The sequence below is a fragment of the Lolium perenne genome, chromosome 5 (genome assembly GCF_019359855.2).
Source record: "Lolium perenne isolate Kyuss_39 chromosome 5, Kyuss_2.0, whole genome shotgun sequence".
In the NCBI taxonomy this organism is placed as follows: domain Eukaryota; kingdom Viridiplantae; phylum Streptophyta; class Magnoliopsida; order Poales; family Poaceae; genus Lolium; species Lolium perenne.
Window position 1 is genome coordinate 49,028,249 of NC_067248.2, and position 10,880 is coordinate 49,039,128.

At 44.8% G+C, this 10,880-nt stretch overlaps 1 long non-coding RNA gene across 1 annotated transcript; it reads right to left on the minus strand.

Annotated features, from left to right (window-relative positions):
- Nucleotides 1-343: 343 nt before the first annotated feature.
- On the minus strand, nt 344-3,224 carry LOC127299112 (uncharacterized). Its single transcript, XR_011744781.1, has 4 exons — nt 2,494-3,224; nt 1,635-1,692; nt 1,210-1,238; nt 344-1,083 (listed from the first exon to the last, which is right to left on the minus strand). It is a non-coding gene; the product is annotated as an uncharacterized lncRNA (long non-coding RNA).
- Between the last annotated feature and the right edge of the window lie 7,656 nt (nt 3,225-10,880).

Consider the following 10,880-nt stretch of genomic DNA (forward strand, 5'->3'; position numbering starts at 1 on the left):
CAAACTTAGGATAAAGCACACCAAATTATAAACATAGCAAACCTACAAAAGCATGTCATTCTGACAATATGGTCTTTAGAGGCTACAGAAGAGGAAACATAAACCAGCTGCAAATGAGAAGTTAAAATGAAAGAAACGGGAGGAATAGACGCTTAAGTCAGGTTTGATACTTAGTTGTTCCAAAGCTTAAGGCTTACTTGTTCCAAAAGAAAATACATATTGTGGGACGTAGCTTACCGTCGCGGCTCCCACCTTTCGCATTGGTATAAGATTGTTAAAACACTATGCTAAGCACTCATACAAACCGAAGATAATTAGTCAATAAATAGACATAGAGAGAATGTACGGAAAAATGTTATACATAGCAGCAACAGTTTATATTAAGATCAAAATACACTGCTATTTCATACATAAGGTCTCTTCATACTTAAGAATACATGAGAACCTTCAGGTTCCTTCACTACGTTATATCCAAATCATCACAAAGCCCAGTTGACAAAATGTATCCTGCACACATCAATTTATCTGTCCTTCTCATTCAGCTATCTTAGGAGACATTCACCATATTATTGCTTCTCTTCACAGCCTACAATAGTTGTCCCTCAGCTATCATTTAATGCATGTTTGCACACCATGATTGCCATGGAACATCGGAACAAATGGTAAATCATAATTTATCATAGTATTTGTAGTCTTGACCTTGCATACCCCAGCCTCAATTTTTGTATGTCCAATTCATGCAGTCTGTCTTCTTGGCCTTGCATACCCCAACCGAAGTTGTGAACCACCTTTGAGGCATGCGACAAACTTGTTGTTGATGTGCAGGTCAGCATATAATTCTTCTAACTCTTACTCTTGGCGTTAAGAGAAGGCTGTGGCTCTCCCGAGTGCCCAGGAAAGGTTACCTTCTTCCCCGTGGCAGCAGATTTTGGAGGCTCAACCAGGTCAACACGAATTTCAAATGTCCTTTACACAAACTGGAGTGACTTCTCTTACAAAAATCTGAAGTCGACGGGACAGGAAAGAAGGCATCATGGATCTATACAAAAATATCATCTTATTTCCTTCATACTCGATTAATTTCTGTAATAGGAGCAACATAAAGAGAAGGCAATATTATGAAAGAACATCATGAAAAACAAAACTGTAGCAGGTTGTGCTTAATACTTTCTCTATACTGCATATATACAAAAAAAATGATGTGATTACCTGGTTTCTGGAAGGGAACCAAATGCAACCTGAAACATTTGATGCAGTGGGTTAATAATAATTATATAATGAGTACTATAACATCGAGTGGATAAGTATATAGGAGAAAAGGAAAGCAAAATGGAATCACACGGTAATTCTGGCAAAGCCAAGTATATAACTGAGTTCACTCTTTTTTAGCAAAGAAACAGTAATTCTGGCAAAGCCAATACTAATAAGCCTCTTTGTTAACGTTTTGTATCTTTCTAACATCAAAGAAACAATCTACTAATATTTTAAGCAATAATTAGTATTTATATTGTAGAACTCTCGAGTCTTGATTGAGAAATGGAAACATCTAACTGTAAAGGTCAATGGTGAAACAACATTCATAAACAAACTGAATCAATGTGTGATCATGGTAGATAAAAAGTGCATCAATTCACCTGAGTATGCTCCAATGTGATAGTCCTGGCCTCCTAGCCATGTTCTACGCTGTCAATCCTGTATTGGACAGAAATTGGTTCTGCCTATGAGTGCAACTGAAATAATATAGAAAAGCATGGTATGATCATCTTTGCGCCAACTGATATGTTATGCCAACAATCTAAATCATGGTTAAATTCAGTCATATATTGACCACAGTTGGAACACTAAATCATGCTAATGTAGCAGCATGCCATCCTACCATATTAATGTTTATAAGCTTTAGCTTAATGAAACTGAATTAAATATGACTACTTGTTTACCAGCTTTGCTTCAAACTCCGCAGCTCATGCTACTATTTTCTATTTGCAAGCTTGACCATCGAATTAATCATATCAATGGAAATTTGTTCGTTGCACTAATGCAGCAGAATAGCATCTTCCATGCCTACTGTATCATGAGATCTAATCTATCTTTTGCCCGTTTTCATGGCATGCCCAATACTACAGAGTTAAAACATGGTACCTGTAGCCGCTGCTTGGAGTGATGTGAAGGAAAAAGGCATTTGCATTACGGCTGGTCTGCCAGTGGAGAGAAGGCCGTGATACATCCCAAATTGTTGAGATGCTTCCTGAGAGAAACCTTATCACGTGGTGGAAACATATTAAAAAGTAGGGTTGATATTAGCAAGAAAACTGGACCATAAGAAATACTCTTGGAAATTGAAACAACTTGTTGTCACATTATAAGAGCAAGAAAGTCACAACTACTGAATGCATTCTGTGCATTAACAGACTATTCAAATATCTTAAATATTATGAATCAGAATAATGTAGCTGGAACAAATTTAGAGGTGCTAATGCTTTTGACTTCATTTACCTTGAGTCACCTTTCCTCCTTGTATTTTGTACACAGGAGTAAACTTGGCTCCATAGACTCCAGCCAAATCATCACTGCAGTCTCTTTCTGGAAGTTTAAAACTTGCCTTAGACAGAATATATCCATTGGTGGAGAGAAGGATCATCAGAACTTCCCTTAGAGCCATCTCCTGGACACCTTTGGACGATTTCATGGATCTGCTGTACAACAAGAGCAAGATGTAAACATGAATTTCGGTGCACAACATCTACTTGTAAGTTTATAATGATACATAGAGAAAACTAAGAAAGGCCTCTAGTCCACTGCAGCAAACGAGCACTATAGATCTTGACAAAAGGCTCTAGTGGAGGACGGAACTAAGGAATGAAAAACAAAACTATTATGGTTCTAGCATACAAATGTAGCCACATATCCAACAGAAAGCTCAGAAAGATGGTGGCACTCCCGAAGAACAAGGAAGAAATTTCCAACAAACCAATTAATTGTTTTCTTTCTAGCATACTAACGTAAGCACATCACAACACAAATAGGTTATTTCAGTTAACGACTAAAAGCTTTAGGTGATTTCAGTTAACTAATGACTAAAGCCATGCACTCCTAATTATAGGAATATATCAAAGTGCACACCTAAAGCTTTGTAGCATCTACAGTAGGGCATTCTCTCTTTCGTAAATTAAAAAAACATCTACATTAGGCAGAAAGGGATTCCCTATTTTTTCCAATGCATAAAAAAGAACACATATGCATCTCAAGCTGCAAGTAAATACAGAAGAGATGGTTGCAGAGCGCTAGAAAATACATGTAGTTGAGATCACAGTTCACAGCCAATGTTTGAACAAAAACCAGAGTTTAAAGTACAATGACTTTCCAACTCACCAAGATTTAACAGGTCGGCCTACTACACAAGATGTTCATATTAAGCAATAATGGTAGATATATGATCTGGCTAGAGTAGCATGCACAAGAACATGGCAGCAACCATAACACTTAATACCAGAAAAAAGCGAAAGAGTCCATCAAATAAGAAACACTTTGGTATGCCAAAAAATCTGTAGACAATAAGTACAACATATGATCGTGTTTACATATGTACAGAAAGATTATTCAGAGAACAATTGTCAAAATGTATACATCTAATAAAATTGGCATACACACTACGAAAACTTAACTGAGCATATACCAGTTATACTTTGAATGTGGTGCTTCATGTACATCTAGGCGCAGAAAAAAGTAAAATTGATCATAGGACAGTAATTACTGACTAAAATGATGAACCTAAGTACGCAGCATATTTTCACCTCATGTTAATATTAAACTACATTTGTATCTCATTTATCATGTGACCCTGCCGCTCATAATAACCCTTCCAGCATATCATAAAAACATCAATATATATTGTAACATTACACAGGAGATTTGATTGTAATGGTAGTAATAGACGAATGGACAGTAGCATCATGTATACGTTAAGCAATATGAATGACCTTAATTGGCCCATTTCAAACCTTTGCTTACTCGGAGAACAAGATTTCACCCCAATCTCCCACTCAAAACGCTTGACTCATTCAAGTAAAAAGTGAAATAGTGAGTAGTTAGCACAATCAACACCTAGAAAATAAATCCATGCTAACAATCTGGGCTGAATAACACCTAGAGTAACCAAGGGCACCACAGCCTTGCCAAGGTGAGGATAAACGCCTGGCGGTGATGTCGGCTGCTCCTTCCAATGGAGCAGGCTGGTGCTCCTCCATACAATGGCGACAATCCTCTAATCCCAAAGGTTGCATCAGACCATCGAGAGCAAAACACATCGGAGATCTCATCCCCGTCGATGTGGCTCTGTCCTAATGTTGGCTGCATGGCTAGGCCATCGTTGATGCAGGACTAAAATGCTAGACACCCACAATAATTTGCGTAAGTTACTAAAAATGCACCCATTGAATTTAAATAATAGCTTCAGTGTCTAAGAACTGCACAATAATTCTTTTAGTGCAACCCAACCAAATAATAAATAGGTATTTGGGGAAGGGGACCATGTTACTCACTGGGATACACTTGACAAACCAAAATATGAGCCAAGGACAAGTATAATAATTTCAGTTTATGTCTAATCCAGTAATCCGTGTGTCATGTAAGGCGTATTTTTCTGAACCTATGAACAAAAGGAGAAAATTCCCATCAAACATGCTCAACTAACTTGAGAAATAAAAACATATCAGTGGTAAATGATAATGATAACCCAATTACTAACCTGATCAATGTCCATTTGAATTGCAGCGCAAAAACCTTCCTCTTCCGATCCTGAAACAATGCATTTAGAATTGGAAATGGAAGAAAGAAATCTAAAAGAAATTCTTGAGGTAGAGCATATGACAAAAATAATTATAAAAAAATCTTGAGTAAAAGGAAGTACACATAGAAAAACCAAATTAAGGCAAGTAACTGGAAAGGGATAGTGCAAATGTTTGTACTTCAAAACATGATAGAAGAAGTTCATCGAGAGTAGACAGAAAATAGATTTTTCAAGCTCTTCCATGATATATAAACAAGATCTTTAGATGAACACAACTATATAATACAGGTTTTGGCTAGAGTCGAGGTAGACTGCCATGTGCTTCTTGTCCTCCATGTCCTTGAAATCTCCCAACGTGTTGAGCAAAAAGTAAGCAGTGAATCAATTCAATTCATGCTCCGTGAATTCATCTAGATCCTACAGGGGATTAGAGAAAAAAGGCTTTACCTTGAGCTGTCACCTCATGTGGAGTACCGACAAGCTCCTCCTAGCGACAAGACAGCGTGTGGCGGCATCTCAAAGAACAGATGGCGCTACTTCCGCGGGCCTCCGTTCCGCCAATGGGCTCCAGATGAGCTCGACGTCGTGGTGCAGCAGGCCGTGCTCCTCCTGCCGGAAAGAAGGACAAATTATTACCTACCACTTTGGGCCGATGCAAATCGTGTATGGAGAAATCTAGGCATGCCTCTGAGCTCAACGGCGTGAGGAGACGCTGCTCCCGGCGAGGACGACATGATGTTGTGCTGGTGTCGACGACTTGAGGCAGTGTTGCTCCCGGCGATGGTGCCGACGAGGCGACGCTAATCCTGAAAACAGCGACACCCAATCAAATATTTTTCAGAAGGCTAGCAGGGGATAAATTAACTTTCTAATCATCATCTTTAATGGATCTCGGTGATGATGTTGAACTACAACCTGAGCATTTACTAATACAATAATAATGAGCAACAACATACATACTAAATAGAGAAGATGAATCTGTCAAATTTGGCATCTGATCGTCCTTTTGAAACAAAAGAAGATGCACGCCTGGTCATTTTCTATCGGTAGTCTTTGAGGCATTTACACAAGCAGCTTCCGTACACACAAACCAAACTGCAATCTCGTAATATCAAAACCAAAAACGTGATGTAGATCAATTCGATTCCTGATGTGTGAACACATCTAGATCCAACAGGGGATTAGAGAAGGAGCTTACCTCATGTGGAGTACTCCTCCTAGCGAGAAGACATCGTGTGGCGACAACTCAAGGAACAGACGACGCTACTGCTGCGGTCCGCCGTTCCGCCGGTGGGCTCCAGATGAGCTCGACGCCGTGGTGCAGCAGGTCGTGCTCCTCCCGCCAGATGAGCTCGACGTCGTGGCGCAGCAGGCTGTGCTCCTACCGGCGGCGAGCGCCGGAAAGGAGGAGCTCCGTCCGTCGTCGTCGCCGCCCTCATCTTGTCGCTCCACAACAAAGACGGACGTGGCTCGAGGAAGCGGTCCCCAGCCGGCTGATGGATATGGTGAAGGCGCGGGGAGGGGACAGGGGCGGAGGGGAAGGATGGTGGCGGCAGCGAGAGCTGGGAGGACGAGGGGATTGGGCATGGCTGAAGGAGGCAGGAGATTGGGGAGGATGGAGCACACGATGCGATTGGGGCTGGCGGCTAGGGTAGCGCACGGATCGGCCACGCGTGAGGAAAGGTCTACTATACCCCTGCGGGTGGAGATCTTTTCCACCGGCAGACAACACGCCTTACCGAAGCAAATCTCATCCGCAGCGACCGACAAGTGGGCCTGGGCGATGGTGGGGCCCACGAACAGCCTGAGGCGGGTAACAAACTGTCGTCGCATGGCTTTATCTAGTGGGAGGACAAACGGGAGAATGCCCCACGTGCACGCCATGGCCAATCTGCACGCACGCTCCAAGCCACAACGGATGGATAAGATTGCATCTATGTGAAGATCCGACGGTCAAGAATCCATGTGCGCTGTGAGACCCCCATAGAGGTGCAGCAATTATACCTTTAGATGCGCGACGAGGAGCGATGTGTAGGTGCAACAGTCATTCAACTACACGTCTTTATTCACTGCTCTCGCTCTCTGCATTCGGACAAACTTTTGGTACAACGTCGATTCCCTGCTTTTGAGCTCTTAAATGGCAAGCCTCTTCTGTGTCACTGTGACAGACTGACAGTGTGCGACTGAACCTTGACTGTCCGCCCGGCTGGCTGCGCCGTCGAGCAATCCATTAATTCCATAATATCTCTGCGACTCTGCACGTCTGCGAGATACAGTCGATGGCCTGGCTATACACAAACCTTTTTTTATTTTTAAGGTGTTAGACTGTATATATACGTAGAGCTTCTGTGTATTGTATCTGTAACATTATACATATCGTACACTATAAATATAAACCCTACGCCAACCTTATTGGGTGTTGAGCGTTCCCAATTCTGTTTTACATGGTATCAAGACCTAAACCGATCCACCCATGACTTCCGCCGCCCTGCCTCGCTTCCTTTCGCCTCGAGCACGTCGACCACCCCCGCGATGACGTCTTCCGCGACCACCGCGACGGTGTCGCCGTTCCTCGCGGCCCTCCTCGCCGGTACCGCTCCTCCGCCTCTTGTTCCGCCGCCGATCTCCACGCGGCCGGTGGGTTCCTTCTTCACCAACGGCGCCGGGTGGACTCCTCCGCCCTGGTCTCCCCTCTCACCCCGGCCGGCGCCGCCTTCGGCCCCAAGTCTCTCGGGACCGCCTGTGGTGGTTCCACCGGCGTGCTACACGCCCGCCCCGGCTGCTCCTGCCCCGATCACGGCGTCGTCCGGCGTCCCTGATGCCCCCGGCGCTGCTGCTTTCCAGCCGCCGCCGTCGGTCGGGTCGGCGCCCCTGGTGCCCTATGGTGCTGGTCTCTACGGCCAACCGCTCTTCTACGGCATGTCGCCCCTCTCCTACGGGCCGCACTCGCCGCCGCCACCTACACCCGTCGTGGACACGGCCCCTGCCGCCGTGCCTGCCGCAGTGCCCGACGCAGGCCATGCTGTCCCCGCCGCACCGTTCCACTTCGCTCATCTTTTGACGGTCAAGCTCAACACCGACAATTATCTCCTATGGCGAGCTCAAGTGTTGCCTCTTCTGCGCAGCCATTACCTGGAAGACTTTGTTGATGGGTCCTTGTCGTGCCCTCCGGCTGTTCTTCAGGTCACCACGGCTGACGGTGCCTCGATGGCTATCCCTAACCCGGCGCATCGCCTTTGGGTCGCTCAGGATCAAGCCATCCTTGGTGTTATACAGTCCTCGCTCACTCCCTCGGTGGCGGGCATAGTTGTTTGCTACATCCTCGCGAGATGCTTGGGGAACTCTAGACTCCAGCTTCTCCTCGCAGTCTATGGCTCGGTCTATGGCGATCCGCACTAAACTCAGTGAAATTAAAAAGTTGGACTCCTCTATCTCCACCTATTACAATATGGTTAAGGAGATGGCAGACATTCTTTCTTCCATTGGGCAGCCTCTTCACGATGAGGAGTTCACCTCCTTCATTCTCAACGGACTTGACGAAGACTATGAGGCTCTTGTGGAGAACATCAACGGTCGTGACACTCCTCTCCCGCCCCGCGAGCTCTATGCCCGCCTCCTCAATACTGAGCAACGTCGCCTGAAGATGCGCCCCGATGGCCCCTCTGATGCCGTGGCCAACGCGGCCTACCGCGGTGGCGGTCGTGGCCCACAGCAGCCGCACCCGCAAGGCGGGCCCCGCAGCCCCGCCAGCAAGCCACTCCGCCCCGCCCCAACACCAACACTGGCGGTCGCGGCCGCGCTTGGCAATGCCCAGCCTGTGGCGCCAAGGTTCCTTGCCAGCTTTGCGGCATTGAGGGCCATCTTGCTTCCCGGTGCCTGATACGTCCAATTTGCATCACTATTTTGTATCATAATTTGCTGTTATTCATTGATATATTTCATATTGGGACACAATACTTATGTTATTTCATCTATTTTGCATGTTTCATCATCATTGGAGGATCAAGCACCGGAGCCAGGATTCTGCTGGAAAAAGTACCGTCAGAACGCAATATTTCGGAAGATCAACTGTGGAAGGAAATTTCACGTAAATTCCTATTTTTCCAGATGACGGAGGGAGCCAGAAGGGGAAGAAGAGGGGAGCCACTGTGGGCCCAGACCACAGGCCGGCGCGGCCCATGGCCTGGCCGCGCCACCATGTGGTCTGGGGGCCCCACAACCCCTTTCGCCTCCTTTTCTTCGCGTACTCCTTCGTCCCGAAAACCTAAGCCACAGAGAGGACCTCACGAAGGGTTACAGCCGCCTCTGCGGGGCGGAGAACACCAGAGAGAAAAGAGCTCTCCGGCGGGCAGGAATCCGCCGGGGAAATTCCCTCCCGGAGGGGGAAATCGACGCCATCGCCATCGTCATCGAGCGGGACATCATCTCCATCATCATCATCATCATCTCCACCATCTACACCGCCATCACCACCGCTGCACCTCGTCACCGCTGTAACAATTCGGGTTAAATCTTGATTGTATGATAGGGGAAACTCTCCCGGCATTATTCTCTACTTGTTATAGATGCTATTGAGTGAAACCATTGAATCACGGTTTATGTTCAGATTGTTATTCATCATCATATCACCTCTGATTGTATTCCATATGATGTCTCGTGAGTAGTTCGTTTAGTTCTTGAGGACATGGGTGAAGTCTAAATGCTAGTAGTGAATTATGGTTGAGTAATATTCAATGTTATGATATTTAAGTTGTGGTGTCATTCTTCTAGTGGTGTCGTGTGAACGTCGACTACACGACACTTCACCATTTATGGGCCTAGGGGGGTGCATCTTGTATTCGGTTGCTAATTGCGGGGTTGCCGGAGTGACAGAAACCTAAGCCCCCGTTAGTATATCGATGCAGGAGGGATCGCAGGATCTCAGAGTTTAAGGTTGTGGTTAGATTTATCTTAATTACTTTATTGTAGTTGCGGATGCTTGCAAGGGGTATAATCACAAGTATGTATTAGTTCTAGGAAGGGCGGTGCATTAGCATAGGTTCACCCACACAACACTTATCAAAACAATGAAGATTATTAAGCCACATGAAGCGAAAGCACTAGACTAAAATCCCCGTGTGTCCTCAGGAACGTTTGGTCATTATAAGTAAACAAACCGGCTTGTCCTTTGTGCTAAAAAGGATTGGGCCACTCACTGCAATTATTTCTCTCGCATTTTATTTACTCGTACTTTATTCATCTGTTACATCAAAACCCCTTGAATACTTGTTTGTGAGCATTTACAGTGAATCCTTCATCGAAACTGCTGCCAACACCTTCTGCTCCTCGTTGGGATCGACATTCTTACTTATCGAAGATACTACGATACACCCCCTATACTTGTGGGTCATCAAGACTATTTTCTGGCGCCGTTGCCGGGGAGTGAAGCGCTATTGGTAAGCGGAATTGGTAAGGAAAACCTTTACTGTTTGTGCTGATTTTATTTCTGCCTGCTGCTATAAATCATTATGGAGAGATCTTCTCTTCAATTTCTATTTGGGAAATCTACTACTACTGCAACGATAGTGGATGAAGCGCCAGGTGAGGAAGTAGTACCATATAAAATACCTATGAAAATTATTGAACGTGTTATGGATAACCGCTATGAAGGGGATGGAACTGTCCATCCTGGTGATCATTTATTGTTTTTGCATGAATTATGCGGGTTATTCAAATGTGCAGGTATTTCTATGAATGAAGTTAGGAAGAAACTATTCACTATATCGCTGTCTGGTAAAGCGGCGCATTGGTATAAATTGCTGAAGAATGGTGATTCTATTGATTGGGAGGACATTGTGCCTTTATTTTATTCCAAATTTTATCCTCCAAGTGAAATTCACAAAGATCGGAACCGCATATATAATTTCTGGCCTCATGATGGAGAGAGTATTGCCCAAGCTTGGGGGAGATTGAAGTCTTTAATGCTCAAATGCCCCATTCATGAGCTTCCTGGTAATGTTATTATTGATAATTTCTATGCAAGACTTTCTTTTCAAGACAAGACCTTGCTGGATACTTCTTGTTCTGGATCATTTACACGCAAGAATGAAGAGTT